Source organism: Rhinopithecus bieti, unplaced genomic scaffold (genome assembly GCF_001698545.2).
Source record: "Rhinopithecus bieti isolate Rb0 unplaced genomic scaffold, ASM169854v2 scaffold_31531, whole genome shotgun sequence".
NCBI lineage: Eukaryota > Metazoa > Chordata > Mammalia > Primates > Cercopithecidae > Rhinopithecus > Rhinopithecus bieti.
The window spans coordinates 2605871-2618266 of record NW_016814088.1 but is presented as its reverse complement, the minus strand read 5'-3'; positions in this window follow the sequence as shown (position 1 = coordinate 2618266).

The window sequence follows — 12396 nt, the reverse complement described above, 5'->3', positions numbered from 1 at the left end:
TATTCATTCAGAGGTGCAAAGACTTCAAACAAAGTCTTTACAGGTTGTAGAAAATTAACTCCTTGCCCTTCGAATTTTAACAAAGACAAAATACATAGGCAAAGGCTACTTTTTATTAAATAGGGTACTACAGAATATGTTGCTTGCTTTGGTGTGTGAGTTGCTTCTGAACGAGTGGAAACATAGTCAAACTTTTATTTACTATATTCTAACAGAAAATACAAAATTAAAGGTGGTTTAAAAGGGGGAAATGGGTCGGGCACGGAGGCTCACTCCTGTAATCCCAGCACTTTGTGAGTCGAAGGCTGGCGGATTACGAGGTCAGGAGATTGAGGCCATCCGGGCTAACACGGTGAAACCCCGTCTGTACTAAAAATACAAAAAAATTAGCCGGGGGTGGTGGCGGGCGCCTGTAGTCCCAGCTACTCGGGAGGCCGAGGCAGGAGAATCCCTTGAACCCGGGAGACGGAGCTTGCAGTGAGCCGAGATTGCGCCACAGCACTCCAGCCTGGGCGACAGAGTGAGACTCCGTCTCAAAACAAAACAAAAAAAAAAAGTGTGTGGGGAAGTGGGGGTGTAAACGTTGCTAAGCAAATTGTTGCCAAGCGTGGGCACTTTGAGGAAACTGTACTTTGCACATAGTAAGTACCATGTTATAATCACAATATTCACTAAGTATTGAGTATGCTCCTATATCTAGCACGTTACGCAAATTCTCCTTTTATCCTAAAATCAATCTTACAAAAATGATAAGTGAGGAAACTTAGGCTCTAAGCAGTCAGGCATGCTCACTCAACTAGAAAATTAGTAAAAACATGGTTCCAGAAGACTATAGTCTAAAAGTTTACAGAATGTTCCATTGCCTCAAAATTTTGGAAAAAAAAAACAAAAAGATTGAGTTTAACAAAATTACTATTATTTGTCAATGATTATATGGTATGTAGTCTTTAATTTTAAAGATCAGATCATTAAAACCCAATAATTTAATTTTTTTTAAAGTTTCTTGAATTTTGACCTGGCCAAATTTGATGTGATATGGTACTCTTAAAGTTTTATTTTTGCTGACTCTTTTCACACAAACCTTTTTTAACTGGATAACTAATGTTCTCAATTTAGAACTATATTTATTTGACAGAGTGTTTATATCTAATTAAGAGCAATCAACTTTGGAAACTATCCTCATTCACTTTTACCTCAGTGTGAATGTGGAGGTAAAGGCAGCATTTGATGCAGAAAAAACAAACAAACAAAAAAAAAAAAAAACAAAAGAAACAAACGAACAAAACAACTGAGCACAAAGTAAAATAGAAATAGGATTTGTTTTGTTTTGGTTTGGTTTTTTGGTGGTCTTAAAGAAGAATAACGTTTCCTACTTACCTTTGCACATGTCCCAATACTTACTTTGGGGACAGTCTGGGCGACAGTTAAATGTGCAAATATTAAGCATCTTTAAATCACAGCTGCCTAGAACACCCTCACCTTCTTCCCAACTGACCATTGTAATATCTGAATTTCAGTGCAATAGTCCAGCCCACTGGTTATTGTGCCTCAATCAATGTTGAACTCTCATAGTTTTACAAATATTCTATGAGGAGAAAAGAAAAAACGCAGAAAGAGGGTAGGAACTCTCTACCAAGCAATTCCCTCTTTGAAGAAAAGGGTCAGATTCTTTGTGTGCTCAGGGTCTCTGCTTTCTAAATTTCCGTCTTTGTTTGTAAATGCTCTGCACATAGTTACTGTTCATTAAGATGATGGTGATGGTGATGTAACACCCGAGAATATTATTTTCATAAGAAAATGAAAGTAAAGAGGCAAATCTCAGATTTAAAAAAAATAGGATCCTTAATCAAAATTAAATGTTGCTCCTTTTCTTAGCTATATTAGTATATTCTCTTTGAAAATAAAATGTGTTCTCAAGCGGTCATAGAAAATTCCATGGGAACAACAGAAAATGACACTGTTTTTCCTCTCTTCAAACATGTTTGACTTAGCAATACTATGACCTTCAAAGACTAGTATTACCAATAAATCATCGTACCCACAGATGCTGAGCAAGACGGAACACGGGGCCACCCAGGCATACGTTAAGACAATAGATGTCTTAGCAACAGTTTTAACTGTTCTGCAACAGATTTTGCCCTAAAGCAGTAAATACCCTGTGCACAGGAGGTTATTTAGCTTTTGCTTTCTCTAAGTAAATAAATAGGTAGACAGACAGACACAATAGACACACAGAGCTTCATCATCATCATTGTATATTGCTCTTAGGTTTGTGAAAAATGGTTTGTGATAACGTAAGGCAACACAAAGCTCTTAAGATTGATACAAAAGCTTCCACGTTTTTATTATCATTTAGAGGTGGTGTTCAAACAAATGGACCCTTGCTAAAGCACAAGGTGGGGCTGAAGAATCAGCACTCTCAATCTAAAGAGACCGGAAAACCTGTGTGTGATTGAGTGTGAGTGTGTGTGTATGTGTATTTTGACTTCCACATTCTCATGTTCTGTCTCATGTTCTGACATTAGATGAATTCCACCCACCAGACATGCTTTTAGCATTTCCAGAAACTAACAAAAATGCACATTAATTGAAACATAACATAACCCCAGGTGGACCCATTTCAAGCTGAAAAAAAAAAAAAAAAACCACAACCATACATTTGCATTAAGGGGTAGGGGATAAATCATTTTAGCACACTAAAAGAGTACTCTTGCTTCATGGTTTTTCCTACATCCCTGAATGCAGAGGGGCAGAGGCCCACTCCATTTCAGCATTCCTAATACTCCAGAAGTGACTTGCCTGATCTAGGGCAATTCATTCAAGAACCTTCCCTTTATACGCTAAGAACAACCCTCTAATGTATTTCTCACTGATTACCCAAGGACTGCATACATATTACACATCTGCCAAGCTAGTCAGAGACAAGCTTGTGAGATTACAGAGTTCAACTTTGACTTTGGTGGTGCTCTTGTATTTTTAACCTATCACTTCTGTGCCCAAATGTAAGAATTAAATAATTTCATTCATTCATTCTCTTTCTCTTATTCTCATTATAAAGAAAAATAAAATCTATGTGCCTATTCAATGGGAATGATAATGGTAGCCACAGTGTAGGTTTGTTGTGATAATTAAACGATATAAATCTTGAAAATTGAATCAAAAGAGAGAGAGAGAGACAGAGACAGAGAGACAATTATTCTCCCTTTTCTCTCAAAATGATTTCCCAAAAAAAGCTGGTATACTGTTTCATCGGAGAAAGGACTAATATCCAGACTCTACAAGGAACTCAAACAAATGAGCAAGAAAAAAAAAATCCTGTCAAAAAGTGGGCAAAGGACTTGAAAAGACAATTCTCAAAAGAAGATATACAAATGGTCAACAAACATATGAAAATATGCTCAACATCACTAATTATCAGGGAAATGCAAATTAAAACCACAATGAGATACTCCCTTACTCATGCAAGAATGGTCATAATTAAAAAATAAAAAAATAACATATGGCATGGATGTGGTGAAAAGGGAACACTTTTACACTGCTGGTGGGAATGTAAACTAGTACAACCACTATGGAAAACAGTATGGAGATTCCTCAAAGAACAGAAAGGAGAACTACCATTTGATCCAGCAATCCCACTACTGGGTATCCACCCAGAAACAAAAGAGGTCATTGTACGAAAAAGACACTTGCACCTGCATTTTTATAGCAGCACAATTAGCAACTGCAAAAATATGGAATCAGCCTAAATGCCCATCAGTCAAGTGAATGAAGAAAATGTGGCACATATATAGATACACACACACACACACATATATAGTATACATGGATATATATGGATATATTATACCTGTGTGTATATATAGTATATATATACAATATATGTATATATATACATACACATGTATATATACAATATATAGTATAAATAGCTATATAAATATAGATATATACAATTGTGTATATGGAATACTACTCAGGCATTAAAGGGAATGAAATAATGGCATTTGCAGCAACGTGGATAGAGTTGGAGATCATTATTCTAGGTGAAGTAACTCAGGAATGGAAAACCAAACATTGTATGTTCTCACTTATAAGCTGGAGCTAAGCTGTGAAGACAGAAAGGCCTAAGAATGATATAATGAACTTTGGGGAATTAAGAGGTGGGTGGGAGAAGGATGAGGGATAAAAGGCTACACATTGAGTACAGTGTACACTGCTCAGGTGCCAAGTGCACCAAAAGCTCAGAAATCAGCACTAAAGAACTCCATGCAACTAGACACCACCTGTTCCCCAGGAACTACTGAAATATTTTTTTTAAATAAACCCTGGTACATACCAAAAGGCAGATGCTTCCATTCACTGATTCTCCTACTCTTGTCTCTACTCCTTCAGTAGACTAGCCGTTTACTCATCCTCACTAAGGTAATTTCTGAAATGTGATTACAAGCTTAAGAAAAAAGAAGAAACTCCAGCCCTTCTCAGGTGCATTTCAGATTTTCGGGCTGTTTCTGATCAAGGTACAGAAAACATTCCACATGAACAGGATGGCTCACCAGTAGACTCCTTTGGGATCCCAGATCAAATCTTAGGTTTTCTGACCTTTTCTTATCTGTATAATTCCTTCAACAAGAGGCATGTGGTTAGCCTAGGGCAAAATCCCTTGTTCAGTAGACCCTGTACCCTAGCCATAGATCTAGATATCAATCTTTCCCATCCTGAATCTCTGTCATTATTTTGGCAGGCTGAAGATGTATGTAGGTGGGCTTACTGGGAGGAGAAAAAGTTCTACATGAAGAAATAGAGACTCTGAGGTTGAGAGATTTTGAGAAAGGAACTAAGATTCATTGAGAGGAGTGGAATCAGCTTATGTGGGATGATGGACTTTTTGAGACAATATTAACCTATCTTTGCCTTCAGGAAAGAGGACATATCTGTCTCAAACAAATTGGATGATGACAGGGAGCCTGTGGAAGTTATTAGAAAGAACAAATTGCAAAAATGTGAAAATAAAAAAGGAAATGTGACTGGGGTGGGCAAAGAGGAAGTAGTCTATATTACATATTAGAGGATTCCAGCATGTTTCAGAAAAATAATTCTCTACTCTGGGGTATTTGTGGGATGTTGGGGTATTTAGAACACCATAGGAATGGGCTTCATTTTAGTTCAGTGTAGAATAGGCTCAAGAGGAAGGAAGGGTCCTTGGTCTTCCCCTAGAAGGTCAGAGATCTTGACCTAACTCCAGAATGTTGGGAGTTGCTTGTAAATCATATCGGCATGCAAATGAACATCTATGAACCTTGAGATTATTTGCTGTTAACATAGGAAATTATAAATCTTTTAAGAAAAACAAAAGCTGAACTCAACTCCATCCGATTGCTGAATACGATTCCAAGTTTAGCTTATTAAAAATGGAAAGCCAGCAATTCTGAGGAAGAACTTGGAAAGTACTCACAGTAAAATTCATTGCCTTCAGTTGCAGTGAATTTTAATAATTGAGGCTGTCATTCTGTTTGACCCATAAAGAGTAACCTTGATGGTTATTTGTTATGTATTCAGTTTTGTCTGCCTTGGTTTAAGCTTAAATATTAATGGAAAAAAGAAAACCTACAAAATCCCTCAAGCTACACTCTAGGAGTCCAATGCTTTTTAGCTGGTGGCGATGAATATAATCATCATTTCTGTGCTAATTTTTAAAGACAGCAACAAACATTGAAGCAAATAATTTAAAGAATGCTGGATAGAATATTTGACAATTTACATATGGAAAACATACAGCCTAGATTCTGGAAATTTCTTTTCCAGTATAAACATTTAAGAATGTGGGAGATGATAATCTATGATATATGGCGAGGAATTTTTTGGTTGTTCTGGGATAGTAAAAGTGTGACATTAGTGGTGACTGATGTTGAGCACACTCCTTATTCAGGCTGCTACAGGCTGGTTTGCCTTGCTGCAGTGTATCTGTAGTTAAAGTAAAATCTGCATCCACAGACTTTCTACATTTTGATCTTTGCTCCACCAATTGCTAACTGTGTGATCGTGCAAGTTAAAATGTGTGTGCCTCAGATATTTAATGGAAATGAAAATGATAGCTACATTGTAGGTCTGTTGTGAGAATTAATTTAAGCAAACCTTGAAAAGTACTTGTAACATGATGATTTTTTCATCTATGCTAGCTATTATTATTTGGTCATAATGGGGATGGCTGAAGGGCATCCCATTAGACATTTATGGCTTCACAGATAAAGGTCAAATAAAGGTCTATATTCTTGGGGAAAAATTAAGTTTAAAATAGAAAATTCTTTTAAAATATTCAAAAGTTACTCCAAACACTTAACAAGTGGTTATTAAACAAGTAATCTGAGATTGTCACAGGGAATCTGTGATAGAGGGAATGCTGAAGAGCTTTAAAAGCATTTGAGGATATATATAATTCATCAAATATTTATTGTCTACCAATTAACAAGCAGATATCAATTTATTTGTGGGCACTTTTCATTAACATTTATCTCTTCTTGATTTTACAACTAAAATTCTTCAAGAAGACCATAACTTAGTAAATAAATAAGCTGATATAAATTGCAATATGGTATGATTAATACACTAATAAGCTCTGTAAAAGGCAAGATGGTGATATGAAGTAAAAAGCAATAGTTTTGTTTTATTTTATTAGATAAGGCTGTAGAAAAGTAGAATCTTTGAAAGACCCAAGAAATTACCAGATCCATCAAGGAGCAACATGTACAATGACTTAAGGCATAAACTAAATACAGTGGTATGTTTGGATTGAAGAATGTGTGGGGACAGTGAGGGGAAAGAAGATCAAAGAAAAAAGGCTGAAAGATTTTTTTTTACCTCAATGTAGACTAAGAGAGTCTGCTCAGGTTGTTCAGCAGCTGATAATCTTCTCAGAAGTAAATTTTAGAAAGATTACAAAGAGAGTACAATATAAAAATTAAAACTCTAGAGCTAGAAACAACCTTGGATTAATTTGCATAATTTTGAAAATAAAAATTAAATGTGCCAAAGTAACTTGTTGAAGGGCACAGGCAAAACAGAGATAGTTCAAGTATTGACAGAGGTAGGGCCTGATCAGGAAAGAAGAAAGGAAGGGTGAAACCAACGAGTAACCTCATGAAGGAACTCTGACTGCTGAATTACTGCATTGTCATCCTTTACTCCTCTTCTCATTGTTTTTACCTGTCTTCTTCCATGTCGATTTTCTAATAGGTCTTCATGTTTTGCCTACAGAAGTGGAGGTTAGTTATAAAAATAACAATATCCTATTTATTGGCTGCTGATAATGTGCAGCCACAGAACTAAATAGTTTTGGATCTATCTCATTTACTACCCACAACAAGCCTTATGGGACATTTGTTATCTTGATTTTATATACAAGGACACTGACGTTTATAAAGTTAGATGATTTTTCTAAGCCACATAGTGAGTGACAAAATTTAGATGGGAACTCAAGTTTCCATTTCCATGGCACAGCTCATGAACTCCATGCTGTACACCTTCACTTGAATCTGCTCTTAGGCTAAGACTTTTCTACTTGGAAAATCCAGGAAGTCTCTGTGGAGAGGACTCTTGTGGGTAACATTATGCTTCTCTGATCAAACTGGACAAATGAATGCACAAAGGACAAACAACACATATGGGCAGCCTTTCACTAATTATCCACGTCTCTCATTATCTCTAAATCATGCCAACAGACCCATGGTTCTTTAGGTTCAGCAATACAAGGACTTGGAAAAGTAGGAGCAGGGTATTTATAACAGGAAATTAGTCTGAGTCAGCAAATGAATGGGCATAAATTAGAGCACATGATGCTGTAAACATTTTGCAGATTTTTTTATTTGATTTTTCTTATGCTTACTAGTCCCTTAATCAAGTGAAATAACAAAAATCTTCAATTATTCCATAATGAACACGGGGTTTCCAACACTCAAAATAGGACCTTGCATGAATTTCACCAAATTTGGAAACATTACAAAATAAATATAATTTCAGAAATAATAGGAGGTCTCTAATTTGTCTCATATTTCTCCTGCTTTAACTTGTCTTGGAGAAATTACACTCCAGATGTGAGAACAGAGTGGGACAACAACTAATCAATTACATTGAAAAGAAACTTCCCATTTTTTTTCTCTAGAAGGAAAGACCATTTTTTTCTCCCTCCAGGTGTGTTGAGCACTTTGACTTTTATTTTTGTCTACTAGTCATTTAAATAAACAAAGTAAAATAGATAACTATTCAATTTAACATTTTTTGGCCGGTGACGGTTAAATTTTGGTGTACAGGTCTAATTTTTCCTTCAAATTCTGATTCTATTCTATGCAGTAACTGACAGGTAACTTTTATCTGAATGGTATCATATTCAACGTATTCAAAACTGCATTCACTAAGTGCCCCTTCACCAGTAACTTATTCTCCTGACTTGGTTATTTCTGTTAATGTTACCACCATTCTCCCAGGCACCCAAGCTCGTAAACTTCATAATCTTTGAGAACGATTTTTTTTTTCCTCTCCGTGGATGTTTTGTTTCCTCTATAGACCTTGTTTATTATCCATGCCTATTTCAAATAAAAGACATGGAGCTTCCAAAAATATATGTTGAAGGAAGGGAGATTGTAGGAAATATGAAAATTAATACCTAATTACCTGATACACCCTAAGCACTCAAAAATATTTCTGAAAGAAAATGCTTAATCAAAATTGTATTTACATTTATTTTCATGAGCAAATATATTCTGTAAAGAAATATTTACGTGAAAATATTTCCTTGCCTTTACCATGCCACACAAGAATCTCATGCACCTAGCGGACAGAACTACATGAGCAGGTATATTTGTTGGCAACACTCTGGAATTATATGGAATAACTTAATAATAAAGACAAAGGCATTTTTGCCTTTAAGTTATATAAATCATTTCCCCTTTTATATTTCTTGATTTATGTACTCTAAATTTGAACCCTAGGCTCTTCTTTTTATGTCATGCATAAGATTAAATTTTGCATTTAGTCCATATTTCAATCCCTAATTTTCTCTCATTAGCCATGATTGGTCATACAGACAGCATTGTCTTTGTCCTTATATTCATCTTCAGAAAGACTGAATCTAAAAACACATTCTTTAACTGAATTTCTACACATAATCTCCTACTGCAGAATAAAAAGTATATGGTGATTACAAATGTATTGCAACTTTCAAACAATTTCAATGATTATATTACGTATCTGCATCATCTAATTTCAGTGACCTTTTACACTGACTAGGAAAAAAATACAATAATAAAAAAAAAACAAAAAAAGAGAAACTAGTGGTCGATTGTAGCTATAGCGGAGCTTTGTAAGGATGAGGAAATAATCTAAACTCACAGACAAAGCTAACATTTTGTATAAGGAAAATGAATTGGAAGCTTATTGTATTTTATTAAAAACCTAAAAAAAAAAAAAAAAAAAAAAAAAAAAAAAAGCTTCACTTAACTTTCACTAACTCTCACAGGTAACCCTTTCTTTCTGTGAAGAACTCTTATTTCTGGGGAATTCTACCCAGGGCTTCTCTACCTCTCTTCTGGAGTTAGGGGGAGGGGTCCTGCTTAAGTCACTCATTTCTCTACACGTTAATTTTATTATCCAGTGAGATACACTGATAATAACTCTGCCTTAGTCACCTGAGAGGACTTGTTAGAGTATGAATTAAATGGCTTCTTTAAGGAATTTCTTGCTGCTAGAGAAAATCCTCCACAAAAAAGAGAACTTGAAATGATGAGTAAAAATACCATATAAAACATCTGCTGCAGAATTTGAAACCATCTTATCAATAATTTTAAAAAGGCAATGCAATCTACATAATGGGTCAATAGCATTTGAAAAGAAGAGAAAAATGGGGGAAAGAGAACATTTTTTAAATTTGATTATGTTCAAAAGTTGACTATGGTTTCTTCCTGTCTGTCACAGGACAAAAATGTGAAAGGCTGAGAATTACATGCAAAACTGAGAAGAATTGAATCTGAGGTGTCTGATTTTGATTTGGCTAGCCCATGCTGCTGTACAAAAATAGCCCTGGGCATTAATCTGTCAGGTCCATTATTATGCCTATTTCTGAGATTTATACATTGGTTTATGGTAGCAATAGACATTTATTGAGTGCTGATCACCTGCCAAGCTCAGTGCTGCACACCTTAGTACTGATGGTCCCAAGCCAGTGGGTTTTCAATCTAATAAGACAGGCAAGGCAATTAAGACACAGATTCAGAGGAAGAAAATGACTAATGCATGCAGAGGAGATGGAACAGCTTTCCTTTCCTTTTCTACACCTTGTGTAGCCCACTGTGGTGTCTTTGTTCAAGGAAGCTAAAGAAGTATTTTAGAGACCAAGAGAATGTGAAGTTGGATGTCAGCTACATGCTTAGATCACCTGTTCACTTCGTATTTTTTGACATTGATGCGAGTAGTAGATTTTCAGATGTTTTACTGGTCCAGTTCAATTCCTTGTGTGAGTTATTTTCTTATCTTCTTTGTTTCTTCATATCTCATATTGTTCTTCTGCATATACACCATCCCTGCTATCTTTCTCCACTAATTTCTCCATTAATTATTGAATGTTTCCCTTTGAAATGCCGTAATTGTCCACTTCCCTCATTCTGGGGGAGAGCAGCATCCTGCTTTTTATTAAAAGCATTTATCAAGACTCTTCATGTACTTGATAATGAATTTCTGAAATTAAGCAGGTATGGTCCCTGGCCTGAAGTCAAATAATATTTAACACAGAAAATACTGAATCACTAATAGATTTGTATAGCCTTAACAATTATTATAGAACAAATACATTCATTAAATATTATATGCTAATAAAGGCTTAAGCAAATTTAAAATGAGAACAAAAATATGGAAATTACATATTTTATAGGGTGGAAGTGACTGTAATTAGGTTATTCACCTTAATTAGCTAGACCCACCATATTATTCCGCTTCATCTCTGCATGAGCATATAAATTTAAGTTACCTTGCTTAGAGTATAAACTTCAGTCTCCAAAAATTTTTTTCACTGGCTGAAGGCTGTTACTAATATTTTCAAGATGAGTACATATTTCTTATAATCAAAAACAAAGATAGCATTCTATAAAGGCATTTCTGTATTTGTGTTTGATGACTGACTATATAAAAAAGACAATGATATATCAAGACATTTCAATCAGCAAAAAGTGTGGGAAAACAGACTCCAGGGAAAGCAACTGCCCATTCTATAAAGTGCTAGATGAATAAGTTTCCAGAGATGATAGGATGCTCACATTCTCTGCAATATGCTATACATGAAGTACTCTACTGGTTGCTACTACAAAATGCCTGTTCTCAGTTCAGCCAAATTGGGAAAACTTTATACACATGAAAAAATAACCTAAAGACTAAAAAATGATAAATCAATGAGATCAACATGTAAGTGTATGAAAGGTTGTGGTTTTGGCATACTCTAAGTAAATACAAGCTTCATTTTTTTCTGTTAAATTAAATTTTATTTAATTTTTGACCTCAGATTCATAGACTAGAATTGGTCTTAACATACTTTCATCATTGGTCCATGCATAGTATCCTTTTATTTAATGCATACAGAAAAGCATATTTGACAGAAAAAATCAAGGATCTTTTGCAGGCCAATAAAAGAGAGATATAGGGGCAAAAGTGATTCAAGGTCTATTAAAACATACTTTATCAAATCTCTGCTTAAACTGTGCTCTTGCCTACCACTATTAGATCATGTTATAACCAAACGCTCATGGCAACTTTTCACAGAGAGCTGAGATTGAAGAAAGGTTTTTCTGGTAAAAAGAGAGTGAGAGAGAGAGTAAATTTGGGTTATCAGATGTAGCTAATTACAGTCCTACACTTATTTTGTATTTGAGACCAGATATCTCATTACTCCCTTGTCCTTAACTTGTAACCTTAGGCTCTAATTTTATTTTTGTTCGGCTAGAAGTTGTCCTTTTCAACTTACTGCTCACACAAAAAGTGGTGTGTTTTTTAACTTGTAAACATTCACTCAAGGAGAAAGTATTCTATTGTGAGAGGTGAGCAATTCAGGGGCTGATGTGAGATGCACATTTTGCTGATACTGGTTCAAGGCTGTCATGGCCTCCCGAGCCCCGTCCCATGTGGTGGTAATTAACTTTTAATGTAAGCCTGGAGGGCAAAACACTTAAGAGTTACCCAGTTTTCTCCAACAGAATGAACAGGTAAATGCTAACATATGTTTATCAATAGCTGATGTACTTAGAATAGGTAAGTATTATTATAAGAAGAAAAATCTCCATTTTCAATTATGTCTGTTCTATTTCTCTTATTCCAGTATTATAAAAACTGAGTGGCTAATTTTCAGAAATGTGTAGTGAGTTC